Raw genomic sequence first — 23,643 nt, forward strand, 5'->3', positions numbered from 1 at the left:
ATTAAAATTTTCGAATAGTGTTTCTGCCTAGTTTCAAATCGCATGGGAGGCGACCGCAACAACCACGACACTCCAGATACTTGGCGCCTCATAATCAATAAATGTCTTTCTATTTGTCTCATTCAGCGAATTCATAATTATCAGAGAGTATGAGGATGCCGCAGTAAATATGAAATGGACAAGTGAAGTCAGCAACACTCATTGAAGGTCACTTGTGCTCTCTGCTGTTGCATTGGTTGGAAATGGATATTCTTCACCTGATATAAGCAGAGATGGGCTTAGCGGTATAGGATTCACAGAATAATAGGGAGTGAAATGGATAGAAACAGAATGACAATGACAAGTCAGTGAGAGAGTTTGGGGGAGATACAGTGAGAGAAGCAGATAGACAAAGGGAGAAGCAATGATTGAGATGGCAGAGGAAATTCAAGGAAGGTATAAAATCAACAATATAAAGTACAATCTGATATGGGAAAGATTTATCCTGAAATATCATTTAAATTGAACTGTGATTGTAGAGCATAAGACCACTGGTTCATTTAAGTAAATTTAAATTTGGTGCATCGATCAGGGAAGTTGAGCAATGTAACAGAGTCCAAACCAAATATCATGGTCTCCTAACAAGTAAGGGAAATTATAAGGATGGGTGCGGTTTTCTGAATTGGTGACTTATGATGAGAATAATGAGAGTGCTCATTCCCCAGTGCCATGCGGTTTATTGATTGATTAGGTGCACTGGTCAGGAATACTGGCTCCCTCTGTTGGCGGTGACTGTTAAATTGCCTTATTTCTGGAGATTCACTGTATTCATCATATTGTCAAATTATGTTAATACAAATTTTTCCTGATTTGTATTATTGTTATTGTGATGTAACCTATAGATTGTAGGGCTAGTGTGAAACTGAATGCGAGTTGTTTTCTGCACAGATAGCTTTGAAATTTGCTGTTGAGTGCAATGACGTTGGGTCAATGCCTGCAATGTTCTGCGAACGTTCCCCAATTAAAAAATAAGTATTTAATTCCAAACCGTGGTCGCAAACAATGGGTATATTCCCATTACCATGACATTAATTGTATCGCAGCTTGATGTATTTCCATTCACTGGCTTCCAGCGCACTACTGACTGGTGGAGCCAGACCACAAAATGGCATGATTGTCTTTCGGAAGCATGAGTCGAGTATGATTCCGTGCTGGATCTGCCTGACAGATTGGATTCTGCAGTTTGTTTTCTCCACTGCTGCTAGAAACAGTTAGATGGTGGTTTCATCTGAGGTTAACTTGATTTCCTCTGTGTGTGTGTGTTTGAGAGGCTGACAGCTCAGTTAACATCTGGCCATAAAGCAATCTTCAATCGTCACGGGCTCATTCCTCCAGTGTAAGCCGGTTTTTGCACGAAGCTGGGTCTTCTTTCTATCACTGTGCGTCTGAACGCGCAGTAATAAGCGGCAGCATCAGTCTGGCTCAGGTCGAATATAGTTAAACTGATGAATTTGTTCGAAGCCTGGAGATCTACATAGAACCGACTTTTAAAAACATCTGCTTTATCTTCATAACCATCAGGATCTTTCCGCACTATAAACACGGGCTGTGTGTCTGGATGTTGTCGGTACCAGTACAACCTATAGTCGCTCTCTGTGGTTTGATAGTCACAGGTTAAAGTCACGATCTCGCCTTCTCTCTTAACATCTGATGAGAGGGACTGGGTGACAGAATCTCCATGACTCAGGTCTGAAAATAACAAAACAGAAAATGTTCAGACGGGCGGACCATGAAAGAATGGTCTGGAACCAAGCTTGGGAAATGTGAGAAACGGTGCACTGTATTTTGCACATAATTACCTGTCAGGAACGGTCCCCACATTACACACACGCCGAGCAGCCACATTGTTGCTGTCCGCTCTGTAGAAGGGGAGCTGGGTGTTTGACCTCATTAAGTCTAATCGTTGCCCTCAATAATCAGCTTCCTGTCTCCGGATGTTCTCAGCTCCGTCCCTTCTGTCCCCAGCGGAGCTGCGTGACACCCAGGTGGTGAGATAACAGACAGTAAACAGACACACAGTGAGCTGGATGGCAATCACTATCCTTACAGAGAAAACTTCGAGATTTAACGATTGACGTCGGGAAGAAAATGGACAAATGGGGTGTAGGAACGTGGGAACAGCTGTCGGCCATTCTGCCCTTCGATTCTGTTTTGTCATTCAGTTAGATCAGGGCTGATAAGCCTGAACGCCACTTTCCCGCGCTATCAGCATAGCTCTTGATGAGATTATGCTCCATAAAGCTATTGATTCAACATGCTCAATAATTGACATTCCACAAAATCCGCTTATTTTCTTAGTGTGACCCGGAAGCTATGGAAGGCTAAATAGTTCTGTCATTGTTTTTTTTAATACGTCCATTAGCCTTACTTTCAGGACAGTTTCAATCGTGAATCCAGTGAAATGTTGTTCTGTGTGTGGGACATGGGTGCCACTGGTTGGCCAGCATTTATTGTCCATCGCTAGTTGAGAATCAACCACATCGCAGTGGCTCTGGTGTCACATGTAGGCCAGAGGAATGCAGTTTTCCTTCCCTAAAGTACTTTAGTGAACTGGATTTTTAATTGTAGATTTTTTTTATTGAAATGGGTCTGCAGAACTTTAGCTGAGCTTCTGGATTAATCGTCTAGCGATAATACCCCAGGCCATCGTCTCCCCTGTTGTGAATATCAGAAAACACTGAAAATGTATGGAGGCACTGCAGAGTGAATCATGCCGAATTAAAAAAGTTCAATATTATTACCATTCTCTGCTCCGTTCACCCTGTGACTTTGCGGCAGTGTTTTGGTGCGGGGCTCCCTCTGGTTTCTGTCTCTGAGTCTCTTCCGTCCGCAGTAATACACCGCGTGGCCAGACAGCCGCAGCTCACGGATGGTGAAATTCCCATTGTTTTTCGACCGGTCAATAGATGCAGAAAATCAGGTCCCCATGTCCTCTGCAAGGGAAACGTCTCCCTAATTCGAGACATAGTTCAAGAAGATGGGAGCTTTCTCTCGGTCCTGGCGGTACAATTGAATGTAATATGCACCAACTGCTCAGCAGTTGAACTTAATGGTCACCGAGTCTCCTTCAAACGTCAAGCTGAATTGTGGATTGTGGTCGGTGCATACTCCATGGGCCGAATGGCCTCCTTTTACACTGTATAGTTTCTATGATTCGGTGAAGTTTTGGGAACCGGAGTTCGAATTCTAACACGATAGACTAACTCAATTCAAGGGCAATTAGGGATGCCTGTAAATGAGTAAAGAAAATACTATCTATGCAACTTTTCCTCACTTAAACGAATAGGTTTTGAGAAAGTTTGCACCCGATTTTGAAAGGTCGGACCAATATGTAAACATTGCTATATCTTGCAGTGTGTGGGTCAGTGGCGCAATGAATAACACGTTTAGCTACGGATTAGAAGTGTCCAGATTCGACTCCTGGCTGACACATGGGCACTTTTCAACAATAGTTCATTAACTCCACGTTAGTTTCGATGAACAAAACGTGTTTTCAGTAACTTTAAACAAATGTTGACCAAATACAGTCAGCTTCTATGAAGAAATTTTTCCTGGGTGATTGTTTTTTTAAAGTTGACTATTTTAAGAAAAGTTCCACTCAAAAACTTTCATCAATTACTTTTAAACTAGTTTCTTTAAATGACGAATTCCCCTTAAATTGTGGTTGGTGCTGACTTGGTAGGCCGAATGGCCTCCTTCTACACTGCAGGGGTTCTCTGGATTCTCTGGATTCATCGCAGTAACCGGCTCGTGAGACCGCGTCTGCAGCAGTGAAATCTGCAGAAATATAGAAATATCGAACGTTAAGTTGATATTGTAACTAATAGCGTCAGGGAACGGATCACATTGTAAACCTCGATCAGGTCACCCTTCAACCTACTTTATCTTGTCAAAGGCTTCACTGAAGTCCATGTATATAACATCTACTGCCTTTCCCTCATCTACCATCTTAGTCAGTTCCTCGAAAATCGCAATGAAGTTAGTGAGGCATGACCGCCCCTTCACAAAACCACGCTGTCTATCACTAATAAGTCCATTTGTTTCCAAATGTGATAAACCCTGTCCCTCAGAATATTTTCTAATAATTTCCTGGATTATCCCTGCTGCCCTTCTTACAAGGGCTGCTGCCATTCTGGAACTATCCTTCAGTCCTCTGGAACTTCACCTGTAGCCAGTGAGGATACAAAGATTACTGTCAAGGCCCCAGCAAATTCCGCCCTTGCCTCCCTCAGTTTTCTGCGATAGATCCCATTAAGCCCTGGGGGCTTACCTACTTTAATGTTTTTTTAAGACGCCCAACACCTCCTCCTTTTCGATATCGAGATGACCCTGAATATCTACTCATCCAACCCTTGGCTCCTCACCTATCAAGTCCCTCTCTTTTGATGAATACTGAGGCAAGGTATTCATTTAGTATTTGGGAGAAAGAGTCGAGAGCTTCAAGTTTGTAGGTGCCCAGATCACCAACAACCTGTCCTAGTCCCCCCACGCCGACACTATGGTTAGGAAAGCCCATTAACGCCTCTACTTTCTCAGAAGACGAAGGAAATTTGGCATGTCAGCTACTACTCTCACCAACCTTTACAGTTGGGCCATAGAAAGCATTCTTTCTCGTTGGATTATAGCTTGGTATGGCTCCTGCTCTGCCCAAAGCCGCAAGGAACTAGAAAAGGTCGTGAATGTAGTCCAATCCATCACGCAAACCAGCCTCTCACCCATTGAGTCTGTCTACGCTTCCTGCTGCCTCGGCAAAGCAATCAACATAATTAAGGACCCCACACACCGCGGACATTCTCTCTTCCACCTTCTTCTTTCGGAAGAAAGATACAAAAGTCTGAGTTCACGTACCAACCGACTCAAAAACAGCTTCTTCCCTGCTGCTGTCAGACGTTTGAATGGACTTACCTTGCATTAAGTTGATCTTTCTCTACACTCTAGCTATGACTATAATCGTACATTCTGCACTCTCTCGTTTCCTTCTCTATGAATCGTATGTCTTGTCTGTATTGCGCGCAAGAAACAATACTTTCACTGTATGTTAATACATGTGACAATCATAAACCAAATCACAACATCTGACTTGGAGACAACGAAAGGGCTCGTCCACGATTTGAACCCGGGACCCCTTGCATGCTCATCAACTGAAATTCCCTAAGCGCGAATCAGACCCCTGCACCAACGAAACTGATGTGGAGATGCCGGCGTTGGACTGGGGTAAGCACAGTAAGAAGTCTCACAACACCAGGTTAAAGTCCAACAGGTTTATTTGGTAGCAAATACCATAAGCTTTCGGAGCACAGCTCCTTCGTCAGATGGAGTGGATATCTGTTCTCAAACAGTGCACAGAAACTGCACATAAGCAAGCATTAAAATATAACTCATTTATCTTTCTCCAAAGCAGTTCTGACACCTCCAGTGAAAGACGAAATTGTTGAAAAAACTCACCGCATCAGCATTTGTGGACTTAAAGCTCCAGCGAAATATCCGCTCAATATTGTTACCTCGACTGTCTGCAGCTGGGGGCTTTTGTTTATAAAGTGCACACGTTACAGTCAATATTTTAACCCAGCAACTTCAACATGTGTCAACTCTGAGTCTGCCTTTGATATTTGATCACTTTTGAAAGGTGTGGTCTGTCACACAGTTAACTGCTCTGGAACAATTAAAGTACAGATTGATGACCTTGTTCACTTGGGAGATCTGCGGGTTTGTGTGAATGGAATCGGGGATCGATTGGACTGATCTGATAGTAATACGAGTAAAAATATGTCAAATTTCTCAACAGTGACAATCAGTAACCTCAGTGAGGGAAAACGCTCAGACGGGGCTGTATTGTCACGTTCACTATGGGTAAATTTTATCTGATTTTTAACCCCATGTGTTGTCCTGACAATGAATCATTGATTATCGACCTGTGCCAGATTTTGTATGAGGCCCGCGGGAGCCTCATTCACTGTGGCTCTCAGTGCACAGTAATACACGGCGCTGTCTGTCACCTTCAAATCTTGCATGGGCAAGTGAAAAGTGCTTTGTTTCAGGTTGAGATTCCCGCTGAAGTGTTCAAAACCTGGAGCCGTATCGGTAAATTAGCGGCTCTGAGCAGTTAATGAGGAGTTCGGTGTGTATACTGGCGATACCAGAACAGGTAATGTTGTATAGCTGTACTCGGTACCGAGTAACTGCCGGGTATTGCTGAATCTTCACCCTCTGCTGCTTCAACTCCTGGTTCTGACTGGGACACTGAGTCACCGTTACTCATGTCTGAAAATAGGGAACAGACACGCAGTGGGTTAGAAGGAGTAACAACAACGGAATAATCCCCTCGAGATGGAAATGGGGAATGAATATGGTGACTGGCGGATTTCACGCAGAAGTTCAAAATGACAGACCTGTAATCAGGACAATAACCAGAGTGAGACAGAGTTTCACCCCCATGGTTCGAGTCTGAACAGCAGGAACAGAGCGACTGATCACTGTCTGCATCAGATCTGTAATTGGAGAAGTTGAAACAGTCAGGGGGATGTTATGAGATCGAAGGTGACTCCATCTCTCCGCCCATTTTTACATCTTCAAACAGACGCCTCCTTTCGAAGGGGATCGTGATCTTTCATAAGTGATCAGAGACCGCCCTCCCGTGGACAGCACAGCCGCATATTGGGAACAGGTACACACACGGCAACCTGCAAAGACTGACACATCTGGAGACCATAGAATCATAGAACCCCTACAGTACAGAAGGAGACCATTCGGCCCAGCGAATCTGTACCGACCACAATTCCACCGAGGCCCTATTCCCGTAACCGCACACACAATCTCCCTGACACTAGGGGTCAATTTAGCATGGCCAATCCACCTAATCCGCACATCTTTGGTCTGTTGGAGGAAACCACAGCACCCGAGGTATCCCAGCAGACATGGGAGAACAGATACACACACGGTCACGTGGAAAGACCAACACGAATAAGGATATATAACCATATAGATATATGCCCAGGCAGTGACATCAATTCTAACGTCCCTCTTTATAACTCCAGAATTATTCTGCAGATTTCTGACAACTATTAGTTTGCGTTGCTAACCATGATAATGCATGAATACTTCCACCTCCGTGTTCACTGGAAGCCTCGGATACTGCACAGAATCAACACAGAGACAAGTAAACGAAGGGATAGATTCCCAAACCGATTGAGTCAAACATAGAGTCATAGAGGTTTACAGCATGGAAACAGGCCCTTCGGCCAACTTGTCCATGCCGCCCTTTTTTTGAACCACTAAGATAATACCAATTGCCTGCATTTGGCCCATATCCCTCCCTACCCATCGTGCCCATGTAACTGTCTAAATGCTTTTTAAAATATAAAATTGTACCCGCCTCTACTACTCCCTCTGGCAGCTTGTTCCACTAGACACACGGACAATCACTAAGAAAGATAACCAAGCACATTAGCACAGCCATTGACACACAAAATAGAAATGAACTCATTGGCAACGTTAAAAGCGTGCTAGCTCCAGAGTAAACTTCCTGAACTGGAATTCCCTGGTGTGGTGTAAGTGCGGCAATATCGTGTTAGATATTCATTGCGATGGAACACGACATTTTAACAACAGGAGCAGCCGGAAATCTATTTCTCATCAATGGTGATCATTGATTGACGACTCGATGTGGACCCTTTTGCAGAATAAGCAATAATGGATGTATTTATTTTTACCGCCAAACATATCCTGATGTGTCCGTGTCCAAAATTTATTTACTCGTGTCACAACCATGCTTACATTAATACTGCAAGTTACTGTGAAAATCCCTTCTTCGCCAGATACCGCCGCCTGTTTGTGTACACTAAGGAGGAATTTTAATTGAACCCAGGTCCCTAGCTTTGTGAAACAGCAGTGCTAACCACTGTGCCACTGTATTGCCGTATGTGAAGTCCGTATGAGTAAGACAGATTCCCCATCCATTCTCGAGGTTCTCGGATTGGATGTTCGGGACACAGGAGGACAACACAAGAAGACTGCTTCAGGTGTAGGTGATTTATTCTCGTCGGTTATATTCCACACTCTGTGGAAGGTTGTGGTGTAAATGTTATATTAGATGTAATTCAGAAATAATGAGGAGATGCTTCATCAGATTTAAATTCGTTTTGTAAAATCGATATGAAATCAATTGCATAAATAAATATATGTTTATATTGAAAACTATATCGGGAAGCTAAATCCAATATTTACTGCCACTGGGTAAGGGAAAGGTTGTTAAAGCAAATTGTACATGGATTCTGCAGAAACTCCTTCTTCAAATGGGGATTTTGCAATGACTTAAGAGGGAGAAAAATCAGCTTCATGGAATAAGAGGAGGAAATTGAAATTGGAACAAAGAACAGTTCAGCACAGGAACAGGCCCATCGACCCACCAATCCCGCAACGTCATATCAATTGTTTAGCTCCTCATAAAATAATTCGCATAGATCCGATGGATTGATGGGCCTCTCGTCGTTCTGTGCCATTGTCAACCATTTTCAATCATTCTTAGATTAATGTGTCTACAGCATTCCCAATGAATGTTGCAACATTTCAAGACAGCGCCATTGGGCTACGGAGCAGCCAACAGTTTCCGCGGTGTAGTGCTGATTGCATTTGCCTCACGCACGCAAGGGCCCACGTTCGAAATCGAGCAGAAGCATGAATGAAATTTGTTCATTAAGGTCGAGGGAAGTCTGTATAATTTCAGATTGTAGCTGAACATTATCCAAAACTCGATGTTACAGCCATGTTATATTTGCGCTCACCTCTGCCTCAAAAGCTTTCAGCAAAATCAGAAATCTTGTATTTTCATGACGCGATGAGAGGAAATAGATGTTCCTATTTTAAAACCGTGCACATATTAGCAATATTTTCAGTCCACACCAGAATTTAATAGGTTTATAAATGCAGACTAACATAATTCATCACCAACTGAAACATGTCTAATAGTATTGTGTGCTCAAAAATACAGATATAAGTGATACTGTAACTGAACGAGAGGAAATGGAACACATTTTCCCGAAGCATCTTTTTAAAATTGTTCTTCATAATAACGAAATAGGAAAAACCTCTCAGACAGAAGAGGAAATCGAGAATCAAAGCGGACCTTCTGGATCTCCTATAGATGAACGAGATTTAGGCGCCAGAATGTTTGTCACACAGAATAAAGAGGGATCAAGTATAACTAACAGATCATTCTTGAATCTCTTCCCTTTAAAGATATTTGATTTGGTTTAAAAGCTGATCATGGTCAAACTCAAAAAAGCACCATGGGATGTGTATTACCCGTGACTCGATTTATTTTGTTGGTCAATAATGTTTGCAATTCAATGCTGTATATTTCAGACATATTCAATCCGCAATGAAGACATCTGTGTTAAATAAATGGATTGATATTAAATGTTGATTAAGTTAATCGATCGTATATAAGAATGATGCATCAGCGATTGAGCGGAAATCATTGCTCCCTTACATATTTGTCCGATGAACGCTTTTAAATTTTGAAATTCGAGACAAGTTGAGACATCACGTTGAAAGTAACGGTTATCTTCTTGCACTAAGGTACATGGACTCCCATTCCAACCATTCGAATCTGCAGCAATAGAGCGGACTTGAACAATGCAGTCAGACCGATTGTATATTCCAGAGATATTAAATTCAGAATTTGGACATACATATTGAATAACTGTATTGATATTAAAAATTGAATGAAGATCCAAGGTGGGTTGGGTATGCTAAATTGCCCCTTGGTTAGATTGATTAGCCATGGGAAAGGAGTAGCGTTGCGGGGGAAACGAGGGAAATGGCCTGGTTATGATGTCCTGGCGTCGCTGCTGATTCGTTCGATCGAATACCTTTTCCGCACTGATTCTATGATTGTATGAAACAAATACTGTGTATAATTGGTTGAAATTATTCGCAGGAAGATAAGAATGAAGCATTAATAATTGAGCACAAATCAGTGCTTCCTTAGATATTTGCCGGATGAACTCTTTTTAATTTTGAAGAACAAGATAAGTTGAGATATCAGGTTGAAAGTCAGGGATGTGCTCTTGTATTAAGTGATATGGGCCCGCAATCATACCACTCAAACCTGCAGCAACATAGTGGAGTTAAACATTGTAGTCAGGCCCATTGAGGCCCCAATCCTATCACTTGTTTCTGCAGTGGAGTGGTTATCCCGTTCGCCTAAAACACAAAAAGTTCCTGGTCCGAAACAGGGAAGCAGCATTCGTTAAGCTTTCTCATGGAAGATGAGGGAAATCCTGTATGATTTCAGCTCGTTGCTGAACATTATCCGAATCTCGACATTACAACAATATTATCTTTGCTCTGACCTCAAACTCAAATGGTTTCTGCGAATAAGAAATGCTGATTTTTTCGACGCACTGACAGGAAAGAAACGTCTCTATTTTGACAACGTGCACATAGTATCATCTTGTTCAGTGGACAACAGAATTTAATGGGTTCATAGGTGCAAACTAAAATAGCGAATCACCATCTGAAACATGTCTAATAGGAGTGTGTGCTCAACAAGACAGACACAAGTGATACTCGAAGTGAACTAGAGGAAATGGCACACATTTCCCAGAAGAATCTTTTTTTAAAAATTGTTCTTCATAACATGGAAATCGGAAAAAACACACAGACAGATGAAGAAATGGAGACTCAGTGCGGATCAACTAGACTTTCCTATAGGTGGCCGGAATTTATACGCCTGAATGTTTCACACTTATAATAAAAAAGGCTCAAGTATACCTCACCGATAATTCTTCAATCTCTTCCATTTAATTATAGTTGACTTTGTTTAAAAGCTGATGATGGCCAATCTCAAACAAACACCATGGGATCTGTATTACCCGGTGACTCGACTCTTTTCGTTGGCCAGTTATGTTTGCAATTCAGTGATATTCAATTTCCGAGATATTCAATTCATAATGAAGTCATATGTGTTAAACAATGTATTGATATTAAATATTGAAACAAATACTGAGTACAATTGTAAAATGAGCTTTGACAAAATGTCATCTGGATTCGAAACGTCAGCTCTTTTCTCTCCTTACAGATGCTGCCAGACCTTGTGAGATTTTCCAGCATTTTCTCCTTTGGTTTCAGATTCCATCATCTGCAGTAATTTGCTTTCATTAATGAGCACAATTGGTTGAGATTATTCGAAGGAAGATGAAAATAATGCATTAATGAATGAGTGGAATTCATTGTTGCCTTAGATATTTGACAGGCGATCGCTTTAAAATTTTGAAGTTCAAGATAAGTTGAACAATCATATTGACAGTAACGGTTATCTTCCTGAAACAAGGGACATGGGCTCTCAGTCGAACCATTTGAAACTGCAGCAACACAGCACAGTTGAACATTGCAGAGAGGCGGATTTGCTATCATTGCTGTCACCTGTTTCTGTAGTGTAGTGGTTATCACATTCACCTCACACGCGAAAGGTTCCCAGTTCAAAACCGGGCAGAAACGTTCATTAAGCTTTCTAATTTAGGGTGAGGAAATCTGTATGATTTCAATATAAAGGACAAAGAAAATTACAGCATAGCAACCAGCCCTCCACGCATGCACCGACCATGCTAGGTTGACGCTTTCCGCGCCCGCTGGGCACCGCAGTGGTTGGGGTGCATTATTGACCCCAATAATCACATTTTAATTTGATGTTTTTAAGTTTCCTTTGTACTTTGATTTCTGTTCGGGCTGTTCCCCTCCTTTTTGGGGAGCTGCCCCTTTTACTTTGTCCTGATTTAATCTGAGTTTGTTTACTTGGTTTGGTTTGACCTAAAAAGAGGGCAACATCCTGGTAAATCTTTTCTTTGCCCTCTCCAAAGCCTCCACATCCTTCTGGTAGTGTGGCGACCAAATTTAAATATTATATTCCAAGTGCGGCCTAACTAAGGTTCTATAAAGTTGCAACATGACTTGCCAATTTTTAAACTCAATGCCCCGGCCGATGAAGGCAAGCATGGGTATGCCTTCTTGACTACCTTCTCCACCTGCATTGCCACTTTCAGTGACCTGTATACCTGTACACCCAGATCCCTTTGCCTATCAATATTCTTAAGGGTTCTGCCATTTACTGTATATTTCCTATCTGTATTAGATCTTCGTTGCTGAACATTATCCGCATCTTGATATTGCAGCCATATGATCTTTGCTCTGACCTCGGCCTCAAATGATTTCTGTAAAATAAGAATGTTGATAGCTTTTTGACGAACTGACAGGAAAGAAACCTTTCGATTTTGACACTGTGCGCATATTCGCATCACGTTCAGTCTACAACAGAATTTAAAGAGTTTATAGGTGCAGATTAACGTAGCTAATCACCATCTGGAACTTTTCGAATAGTAGTATGTGCTCCAGGGGACTGACACAAGTGATACGGTAAGTGAAGTGTAGGAAATGGCGCACATTTCCCAGAAGAATCTTTTTTTAAATCGTTCTTCAAAACAAAGAAATGGGAAAAAAAACACTCAGACAAATGAGGAAATCGAGACTCAGTGCGGATCTACTGAACTTTCATTTAAATGGCCGGAATTTATGCGCCTGAATGTTTCACACTCAAAAAAGAAAAGACTCAAGTGTCAATAATTCTTCAATCTCGTCTATTTAAATGTAGTTCACTTTGTTTAAATGTAGTTCGCTATGGTCAATCTCATAATTGTGATCTGTATTCCCCGGTGACTCGATTCCTTTTGGTCAGTTATATTTACAATTCTATGATATTCAATTTCAGAGATATTCAATTCATAATGAAGACATATGTGTTAAATAATGCATTGAGACTAAATATTGAAACAAATGCTGAGTACAATTGTACAATGAACGTTGTTGAAGTGTCATCTGGACTCGAAACGTCAGCTCCTTTCTCTTCTTACAGGAGCTGTCAGACGTTGTGAGATTTTCCAGCATTTTTTCGTTTGGTTTCCGATTCCAGTATCCGCAGTAATTTGCTTTTATTGCTGAGTACAATTGGTTGAGATTATTCGAAGGAAGATGAGAATAAAGAACAAAGAACAATACAGCACAGGAACTAGCCCAAGCCCGTGCTGCTCCCTGGTCCAAACTAGACCATTCTTTTGTATCCCTCCATTCCCACTCCGTTCATGTGGCTATCTAGATAAGTCTTAAACGTTCCCAGTGTGTCCGCCTCCACCACCTTGCCTGGCAGCGCATTCCAGGCCCCCACCACCCTCTGTGTAAAATATGTCCTTCTGATATCTGTGTTAAACCTCCCCCCGTTCACCTTGAACCCATGACCCCTCGTGAACGTCACCACCGACCTGGGGAAAAGCTTCCCACCGTTCATCCTATCTATGCCTTTCATAATTTTATACACCTCTATTAAGTCTCCCCTCATCCTCCGTCTTTCCAGGGAGAACAACCCCAGTTTACACAATCTCTCCTCATAACTAAGCCCCTCCATACCAGACAACATCCAGGTCAACCTCCTCTGTACTCTCTCCAAAGCCTCCACGTCCTTCTGGGAGTGTGGCGACCAGAACTGGACGCAGTATTCCAAATGCGGCCGAACCAACGTTCTATACAACTGCAACATCAGACCCCAACTTTTATACTCTATGCCCCGTCCTATAAAGGCAAGCATGCCATATGCCTTCTTCACCACCTTCTCCACCTTGACGTCACCTTCAAGGATCTGTGGACTTGCACACCCAGGTCCCTCTGCGTATCTACACCCTTTATGGTTCTGCCATTTATCGTATAGCTATGAATGATGCATTAATGATGCATTAATGAAAGGCCCTTTATGGTTCTGCCATTTATCGTATAGCAATAGAATGATGCAATAATGAAAGGCTAGAAATCATTGTTCCCTTAGATATTTGCCAGAAGAACGCTTATAAACTTTGATGTTCAAGATAAGTTGAGCAATCAGATTGAAAGCAACAGTTATCTTCCTGAATTAAGAAGCATAGGCTCTCAGTCTAACCATTGGAACCTGCAGCAGTTGAACATTGCGGACAGGCCGATTTGCTGCAGCTTGCGTCCAGATGTTTCTGTCGTGCAGTGGTTATTATGTTCGTCTGACACGCGGAAAGATCCTGGTTCGAAACGAAGCAGAAACATTCATTAAGCTTTCTCATGTCGAGTGAAGGAAAATTGCATGATTTCAGTTCGTTCCTCAACATTATCTGAACCTCAATATTACAGGCATATTATTGTTGCTCTGACATCGGCCTCCAATGTTTTCTGTAAAATAAGAAATGCTGATTTTTTTTGATGCACTGACAGGAAAGTAACGTTTCGATTTTGACACCGAGCACATATTCGCATCTCGTTCAGTCTACAACAGAATTTAATGGGTATATGGGTGCAGACTAACATGGTTAATCACCGTCTGAAACATATCTAATAGTAGTGTCTGCTCCAGAAGACTGACACAAGTGATATTGTAAGTGATCTATCAGAAATGGCGTTCATTTCCCAGACGATTCTTTTTTAAAATCGTTCTTCACAACAAAGAAATAGGAAAAAAACACTCAGACTGATGAAGGAATCGGGACTCAGTGCAGATCTACTGGACTTTCCTATAAATGGCCGGAATTTATGCGCCTGAATATTTCACGCCCATAATAAAAAAGGCTCAAGTGTCACGAGCAGTTAGTTCTTGACTCACTTCCATGTAAACATAGTTGACTTTGTTTAAAAGCTGGTTATGGTCAATCTCAAAATTGCGATCTGTATTACCCGGTGATTCGATTCGTTCTGTTAGTCAGTAATGTTTGCAATTCAGTGATATTCAATTCCAGAGATATTCAATTCATAATGAAGACATATGAGTTAAATAATGCATTGATACTAAATATTGAATAATAAAACAAATACTGAGTACAATTGCTCAATGAGCTTTCACAAAATGTCATCTGGACTCGAAAGCTCAGCCCTTTTCTCTCCTAACAGGAGCTGTCAGACATTGCGAGATTTTCCAGCATTTTCTCTTTTGGTTTCCGATTCCAGCATCCGCAGTAATTTACTTTTATTACTGATTACAATTTGTTGAGATTATTCGAAGGAAGATGAAAATGATGCATTAATGAATGGGCAGAATCAGTGCTCACTTAGATATTTGCCAAACGAAAGCTTTGAAATTTTGATGTTCAAGATAAGTTGAGAAATCAGGTTGAAAATACCGGTTTTCTTCTTGAATTCAGTGACATGGGCTCTCAGTCTAACCATTGGAATCTGCAGCAGTGCAGCGCAGTTGGACATTGCAGGCAGGCCAATTAACTAAAATATGCTGTCAGCTGTTCATGTAATGTCATGGTTATCACGTTCGCTTCACACGTGAAAGATTCCCGGATCAAAACCCGGCAGAAGCACTTTTGGACCATTCTTATTCAGGGAGTGCGAAGCCTGCATGGTTTAACTTCCTAGAATCATGCAGTGAAGAGGGAGGCCATTCGGCCCATCGAGACTGCACCGAAAACAATCCCACCCAGGCCCTATCCCCATGACCCCATGTATTTACCTACCTCGCCCCCCTGGCACTAAGGGGCAATTTAGCATGGCCTATCCACCTCGCCTGCACATCTTTGGACTGTGGGAGGAAACCAGGACCCGGGGAACACGGGGAGAACGTGCAAACGCAACACAGACAGTGACCCAAGCCGTGAATCGAACTCAGGTGTCTGTGAGGCCGCAGTGCTAACCAATGTGCCACTGTACCGTCCCACTGTGCCACCATCATTGCTCAACATTATGTGAATCTCGATGTTACATCAACTCAAATGCTTTTCGGAAAATCAGAAATGCTGTTATTTAGGATGCAATGGCAGGAAATAAATGTTTGTACTGTTTGTACATATATTCGCAACTCGTTCAGTCCGCAACAAAATTTAGTGCGTTTACCGGTGCAGACTAACAGATTTATAAAATCACCATCTGAAACATGTCTACCAGTAATGCGGGCTCATAAAGACAGACACAAGTGAAACTGTAACTGAACTAGAGGAAATGGCACACATTGCTTCGAAGCTTATTTTTAAAATCGTTCTTCCGAATAAAGAAAAAGGAAAAAGCACTCAGACAGATGAGGAAATCGAGAATCAGTGCGGAACTGCTGGGCCTCCTGTCGATGAAAGATATTTAAGCGCCAGAATGTTTCACACACCGAATAAAGAAGGATCACGTATAACTAACAGATCATTCTTAAATCTCTTCCCTTGAAAGATATTTGCTTTTGTTTGAAAGCTGACTTTGGTCAATTTCAAAAAGTACCATGGGATGTGTATTTCCCAGTGACTCGCGCTCTTTTGTTGATTCGCCATGCTTGCAATTCAATGTTGTCTATTTCAGAGATATTCAATTCAGAATGAGGACATTTGTGTTAAATAAATGTATTGAAGTTAAAGGTTGAATCAAAAGAACCGGGAAGATACAATGTGATGGGATGGGATTTATTTTCTCCGCCCATTTGCATATCGGCAAATATTCACTTTCTGCAAAAAGATGCCATGATTTTCGGTAAGCGATCAGAGAGCGCCCTCCGTGGACAGTACAACAGCATTGGAAACAGACGGAATACCAAGAGCCCACAAATGTACACTCAGAGACATATCCAGTGCAGCTACAACATTGGACAAGAGGAATCATCCGCTCAACATCCACACTGTTGGCACCCCTTCGCGTTTTAAAGCTTTCAGTCAATTTGCCTCTTACTCTTCTGAACTCCCGTGGATACAAACCTGACGTCAACATCCTTTCCTCATCAGATCACCCGCTCAGAGCTGGTGATGGTTTCGTAAAACTCCTCTGAACTTTTTCTCATGCATTAACATATTTCTTAAGATAAGGAGACAAGTAGTGTGCACAATATTTGATATATATCCAATGCCCTCGCCAATGCCCAATTTTACGATCTATCCTTGTGTCGTCAGCAGATATAACATCCATATCTTCACTGCCTTCATCACTGCAGAAATCATCCCACTTTAATGCTTTTTGACAAATTCAGCCAGAATGTATTTGTTCAGATCAAATCGTTTTTCGTCAACTTGCTTGAGTTTAATGCTGAACAACAGAGATGGTTTGTGAGGGTATTTCTCTTAATGGGCGTCCAAAGGTCATGTGATATGGTGCTACATCACAGCTTGTGAGTAAATGTGGAGATCAGAGAATAAAATGGATAGGAGCAACACGGATAGGAAATTGGCTGAGTGCCAGGAAACAACTCATAGCTGTTTTTCGGACTGGAACAAAGTTTGCAGTGAAGGTGCCAGGAACAGGTTATATGACTCTTGATCTTCCCGGCATAGTAATGGCCGAGAGCTTGGTATGGAGGTCAGACTTTCAAAATCTGTGTATAATGCAAAACATGGAAACATTGCCAACCATCAGAAGACCGAGCAGAACTTCAGAACGAAAAAAAAACTAATTTGTGGAATTGTCCTGCAATTAGGAGATTTAATTGATTGCATGTAAAGTTACATGATTAGTTTTGTTAAGCAGAATGCGAAGTGACAAAGGGAAATGATGAAAACGCTATGAATGTGGCGGTAAGACGCCGAGGGACCTGAGTGAATATGTGCATAGATCATTCATGGTGGAAGATAGTTTGAAAGAGCGGAAAAGAAAATAGTTAACAGTCTTTGTTGGGGAAAAGAATACAGAAGCAAGGAAGTTATGCTAAATTTGTAAAAAGCACTGGAAAATAGTCAACTGAAAAATTGCGTCAAATTCTGGGCACCAAACGTAAGGAGAAATGTAAAGCTAATAGGCTGGATGCAGGGGGAAAATACGAGATTAGTTCCAGAGATCAGAAACTTCAGTTCCGAAAATATATTGGTGAGGTTCAGACTGATTTCCTTGACAGGAAGTTGCTGATGTGATCCCATTGAGGCCTTCAAAATCCTGAGGGGTCTTGACAGAGTAGATAGAGAGTAATTGTTCAATAGCAGATGGATTTTGTAACAGAGGGCGCGGGTTGAAGTTAATTGGTGAAAGAAGCATGGAGTCATAACGAAAAACATTTTCGGACAGTGACTGATTCAGACCTGCAATCTGCTGTTTCAGAGTACGGTTCAGGGAGCGCCAATTGATGGTTTCAAAATGGGATTGGATTATTGTCTGGAATTGAAAAAAATGCTGGACTGTGGGCTATAGAGTGTTATTGGATGAATTGCTCCTTTAGAGGACCAGCACATACATGATGCTTCAAAATGGCCTGCTTCTCTCCTGTAAATAGTCTATCAGTGTGGAAAATGAAGTCAGTGGCAAAGTGGTAATATCACTGGGAGAGGATTTCTGAGGGGAGGCAGTTTGCTCAAGGTATATGTTCAAATCTAACTGCAAAAGAACGTGGGTTTTAAAATGCAATTGCAATTTTGAATTTAAACCTCGTTCCGTAATTGCAGCCAATACAAGTAATATAGCAGATCCTCTAATGCCCAGCAGAAAAGGAAACCATCCATCATTTCCCAGTTTGGCCCATAGCTGACTCAAGGCCCACACGTGTTTGGCGTTTACATGCGTTCTGTGATGATCTAGGAAACCAATGAATTCAGAGTACTCGCGATTGCCAAATTATGCTGGCCTTGCCAGCTGTGTATACAGCCCATGAAAGAATACGAAACAGCAACGAAAATCAGCATTTCACAACATCTGCAATAGCAAAGGACGTCCAGGAGATGGCAGTGAAACCGTGCTCTTTGGCACGACGCGAAACAGAACGTCTCAGTTATTGCTGCAATCGATGTAGTCTTTATTCATCCTAAACTAGACCCAGTTTATGTGACACAAAATCATATTTCTGATTACGTGACAATAATTCTCAATTGATTCTCTACTCAGCAAAATCCCAGTTGTCACTATACCGCACCAAGCCTCATTTGATATTACATTGCTGGAACCTGCAACGTGTAAAGAAACCTCGACGATACCTCAATCACTGCTGCACCAGTCCACCTCCCTGTTTATACCGAATAATATCCTGTCTCTAATTATTGTTCTATTTCATGACTCGTTTATTGCTCTAATGTCCCTGTCAAATCTTTTATCAATCTGAAGCCTTAGTTTGAAATTATTGCATCAGCTTTGTCTCAGTTTATATCATACAATGCCCAGAATCAGATTCAACAGCATTTGAACCGATTGAACAGGTGGAGTTTTATTGCGCTAGCTGCTGTGTCCTTTATTAATGCGCCAAACCATACCACTGTTCATTTTACACATTATCCTCTCTCAATTATTGCTTTACTCTGCATTGCCACACTTTATATCACACTAGATTATATCCCTATATTCTAATAGCGTCCATGTGAGACTACATTACACTAGAACCTGTCTCAGTTTAAATGTCTCTGCTTACATTGGAATGAACCTTGACTTTGTTACAGTTGCGTAATTCATGTTTCTGTCTATTTGAGAAAACATCACGCTGGTTAGTACGACGCTATAGAAATTCCGGACAAATGTGAGGTAATGCATTTTGGAAGGTCTCGTACAGATAGGAAATTTACAGTAAATGGCAGAACCCTTAGGACTATTGATAGGCAAAGGGATCTGGGTGTACAGGTACACAGGTCACTGAAAGTGTCAATGCAGGTGGAGAAGGTCGTCAAGAAGGCATACGGCATGCTTGCCTTCATCGGCCGGTGTATTGAGTTTAAAAATTGGCAAGTCATGTTGACGCTTTATAGAATCTTAGTGAGGCCGCACTTGGAATGTACGGTCAATTCTGGTCGCCACACTACCAGAAGGATGTGGAGGCTCTGGAGAGGGTACAGAAAAGATTTACCAGGATGTTGCCTGGTATGGAGGGCATTAGCTATGAGGAGAGGTTGGAGAAACTTGGTTTGTTCTCACTGGAGCGACGGAGGTTGAGGGGAGACCTGATAGAAGTCTACAAGATTATAAGAGGCATGGACAGAGTGGATAGTCAGAAGCTTTTTCCCAGGGTGGAAGAGTCAATTACTGGGGGGCATAGGTTCATGGTGCGAGGGGCAAATTTTAAAAGAGATGTACGAGGCAGATTTTTTACACAGAGAGTGGTGGGTGCCTGGAACTCGTTGCCGGGGGAGGTAATGGAAGCCGACACGGTAGTGACTTTTAAGGGGCGTCTAGGAAAGTACATGAATGAGATGGGAATAGAGGGATATGGTCTTCGGAAGCGTAGGGGGTTTTAGTTAAGTCGGGCAGCATGGTCGGTGCAGGCTTGGATGGCCTGTGCTGTAATTTCTCTTTGTTCCATACCCGCTCTCAGTAATCATTGAACTGGACCCAGTCTGCATTCATATTAGTACAAGTGCTGTATCAATAATTGGTGCACTCGACACTGTCTCTGTATTACTGCACAAAACCCGTCCTTCGTTCATAATAGAACAGATTGTATTAGATGGATTGGCTATGCAAAATTACCCGTTATTGTCCATAGGGTATGTGGATTCGCCATGGTAAATGTGTGGGGCTAACGGGGATAGGGCAGAGGGGAGGGCCTGGGTGGGATGCAAACTCGGAGAGCCAGATGGTCTTTTTCTGAACTCCAGGGATTCTATAGTTCGATGTCTAAGAATTATCATATCATACCTTGCTTAGACATACGAGTGCTTATTTCTTTTAAATATTCTTTTTTCCGATTACCCCCTTTGGAGAAATGATTTCTTTCAGCAATTTCCCTTCAGCTTTCCAAGTGATAACCTTCAGTCCATCTCTGCCTTCCATGAGTGTATGAAAACACCAGACAGTCCTGTATTTCAACTGAAGAACATTTAATATGCAACTATTTATTGACAACCATTCTGCTGTGTGCTCTTGCACACAAAACGATTTCCATAGAACCATAGAAAATTACAGCTCAGAAACAGGCCTTTTGGCCCTTCTTGTCTGTGCCGAACCATTTTTTGCCTAGTCCCACTGACCTGCACTTGGACCATATCCCTCCACACCCCTCTCATCCATGAACACGTCCAAGTTTTTCTTAAATGTTAAAAGCATTTACCCCTTTATCCGGCAGCTCATTCCACACTCCCACCACTCTCTGCGTGAAGAAGCCCCACCTAATATTCCCTTTAAACTTTTCTCCTTTCACCCTTAACCCATGCCCTCTGGTTTTTTTCTCCCCGAGCCTCAGCGGAAAAAGCCTACTTGCATTCACTCTATCTATACCCATCAAAATCTTATACACCTATATCAAATCTCCCCTCAATCTTCTACGCTCCAGGGAATAAAGTCCAAACCTATTCAATCTCTCTCTGTAACTCAGCTTCTCAAGTCCCGGAAACATCCTTGTGAACCTTCTTTGCACTCTTTCAACCTTATTTACATCCTTCCTGTAACTAGGTGACCAAAACTGTACACAATACTCCAAATTCGGCCTCACCATGCCTTATATAACCTTACCATAACACTCCAACTTTTATACTCGATACTCCGATTTATAAAGGCCAATGTACCAAAGGCACTCTTTACGACCCTGTCCACCTGTGACGTCACTTTTAGGGAATTCTGTACCTGTATTCCCAGATCCCTCTGTTCAAATGCACTCTTCAGAGTCCTACCATTTACCCTGTACGTTATTCTTTGGTTTGTCCTTCCAAAGTGCAATATCTCACACTTGTCTGCGTTAAATTCCATTTGCCATTTTTCAGCCCATTTTTCTAGTTGGTCCAAATCCCTCTGCAGGCTTTGAAAACCTTCCTCACTGTCCACTACACCTCCAATCTTTGTATCATCAGCAAACTGCTGATCCAATTTACCACATTATCATCCAGATCATTGATATAGATGACAAACAACAATGGACCCAACACCGATCCCTGCGGCACACCACTAGTCACAGGCCTCCACTCAGAGAAGCAATCCTCCACAACCACTCTCTGGCTTCTTCCATTGAGCCAGTGTCTAATCCAATTTACTACCTCCCCATGTATACCTAGCGACTGAACCTTCCTAACTAACCTCCCATGAGGGACCTTGTCAAAAGCCTTGCTGAAATCCAGGGAGACAACATCCACCGCCTTCCCTTCATCCACTTTCCTGGTAACCTCCTCGAAAAACTCTAATAGATTGGTCAAACATGACCTACCACGCACAAAGCCATGTTGACTCTCCATAATAAGTCCCTGTCTATCCAGATATTTGTAGATCCTATCCCTTATCACACCTTCCAATAACTTGCCCACCACCGACGTCAAACTTACTGGCCTATAATTTCCCGGATTTCTTTTGGAACCTTTTTTAAACAACAGAACAACATGAGCCACCCTCCAATCATCCGGCACCTCCCCCGTAAATACTGACATTTTAAATATGTCTGCCAGGGCCCCTGCAAGTTCAACACTAGCTTCCCTCAAGGTCCGTGGGAATACCCTGTCCGGTCCTGGGGATTTATCCACTCCGATTTGCCTCAAGACAGCGAGCACCTCCTCCCCTTTAATCTGTAAAGGTTCCATGACCTCCCTACCAGTTTGCCCTATTTCCGTAGACTCCATGCCCGTTTCCTCAGTAAATACGGATGCAAAAAAACCATTTAGTATCTCCCCCATCTCTTTTGGTTCCATACACAGTCTACCACTCTGGTCTTCAAGAGGACCAATTTCATCCCTCACTATCCTTTTGCTCCTAACATACCTATAGAAGCTCTATGGATTTGCCTTCACTCTGTCTGCCAAAGCAACCCTCATGTCTTTTTTTAGCCCTCCTGATTTCCCTCTTAAGTAGCTTCTTGCACTTTTTATACTCCTCGAGCATCTGATCTGTTCCTTGCTGCCTGTACATTTCGTACAACTCTCTCTTCCTCTTAATCAGTGTTACAATCTCCCTCGAGACCCAAGGTTCCTTATTCCTATTTACTTTGCCTTTAATCCTGGCAGGAACATACAAACTCTGCACTCTCAAAATTTCTCCTTTGAAGGCCTCCCACTTTCCATTTACATCCTTACCAGAGAACAGCCTGTGCCAATCCACACTTCCCAGATCCCTTCTCATTTCATCAAAATTGGCCTTTTTCCAGTTCAGAACTTCAACCCGAGGACCAGATCTATCCTTATCCACGATCAGGTTGAAACTAATGGCATTATGATCACTGGATCCAAAGTGTTCCTTCGCACTCACATCCATCACCTGCCCTAACTCATTTCCCAATAGGAGATCCAGTATCGCATCCTCTCTAGTTGGCACCTCTATATACTGATGTAGAAAATTCTCCTGAACACATTTTACAAACTTTACCCCGTCTAAACCTTTAACAGTATGCGAGTCCCAATCTATATGTGGAAAATTAAAATCCCCTACTATCACAGCTTTGTGTTTCTTGCTGTTTCAATCTGACTATTTTGCTGCCAACATTGACTTATCTGTCTTTAAAAATCTGTTGGAAAATGGATAAATCGCATCTCGAATGACGAGGAGATTACTGGAAATTGATCTTCTTCGTGTCTCACTAAAGTTCCTGATTTTCGACTCAATTATGTGCTGATTTGTGAAAATGATGGCGGAAGTGACCGTGGATATATAGCCGACAGGAGATAATTACATCTGTAATTCTCAGACTTCTTATTCCTATTAATGCAAAGGATTGAAACATCTGCTGTTCTCCAGAGATCTGTTTAACCGTTACAT

At 42.1% G+C, this 23,643-nt stretch overlaps 1 non-coding gene and 1 pseudogene across 1 annotated transcript; one reads left to right on the forward strand and one right to left on the reverse strand.

The window, feature by feature from the left end:
• Nucleotides 1–1,354: 1,354 nt before the first annotated feature.
• Nucleotides 1,355–1,884, reverse strand: LOC144485701 (T cell receptor alpha variable 38-2/delta variable 8 pseudogene; annotated as a pseudogene).
• Nucleotides 1,885–11,465: 9,581 nt separating this feature from the next.
• On the forward strand, nucleotides 11,466–11,538 carry trnav-cac (transfer RNA valine (anticodon CAC)). Its single transcript has one exon. It is a non-coding gene; the product is annotated as a tRNA-Val (tRNA).
• The last annotated feature ends 12,105 nt before the right edge of the window (nucleotides 11,539–23,643 follow it).

Source organism: Mustelus asterias, unplaced genomic scaffold (assembly GCF_964213995.1).
Source record: "Mustelus asterias unplaced genomic scaffold, sMusAst1.hap1.1 HAP1_SCAFFOLD_211, whole genome shotgun sequence".
Lineage (NCBI taxonomy): Eukaryota > Metazoa > Chordata > Chondrichthyes > Carcharhiniformes > Triakidae > Mustelus > Mustelus asterias.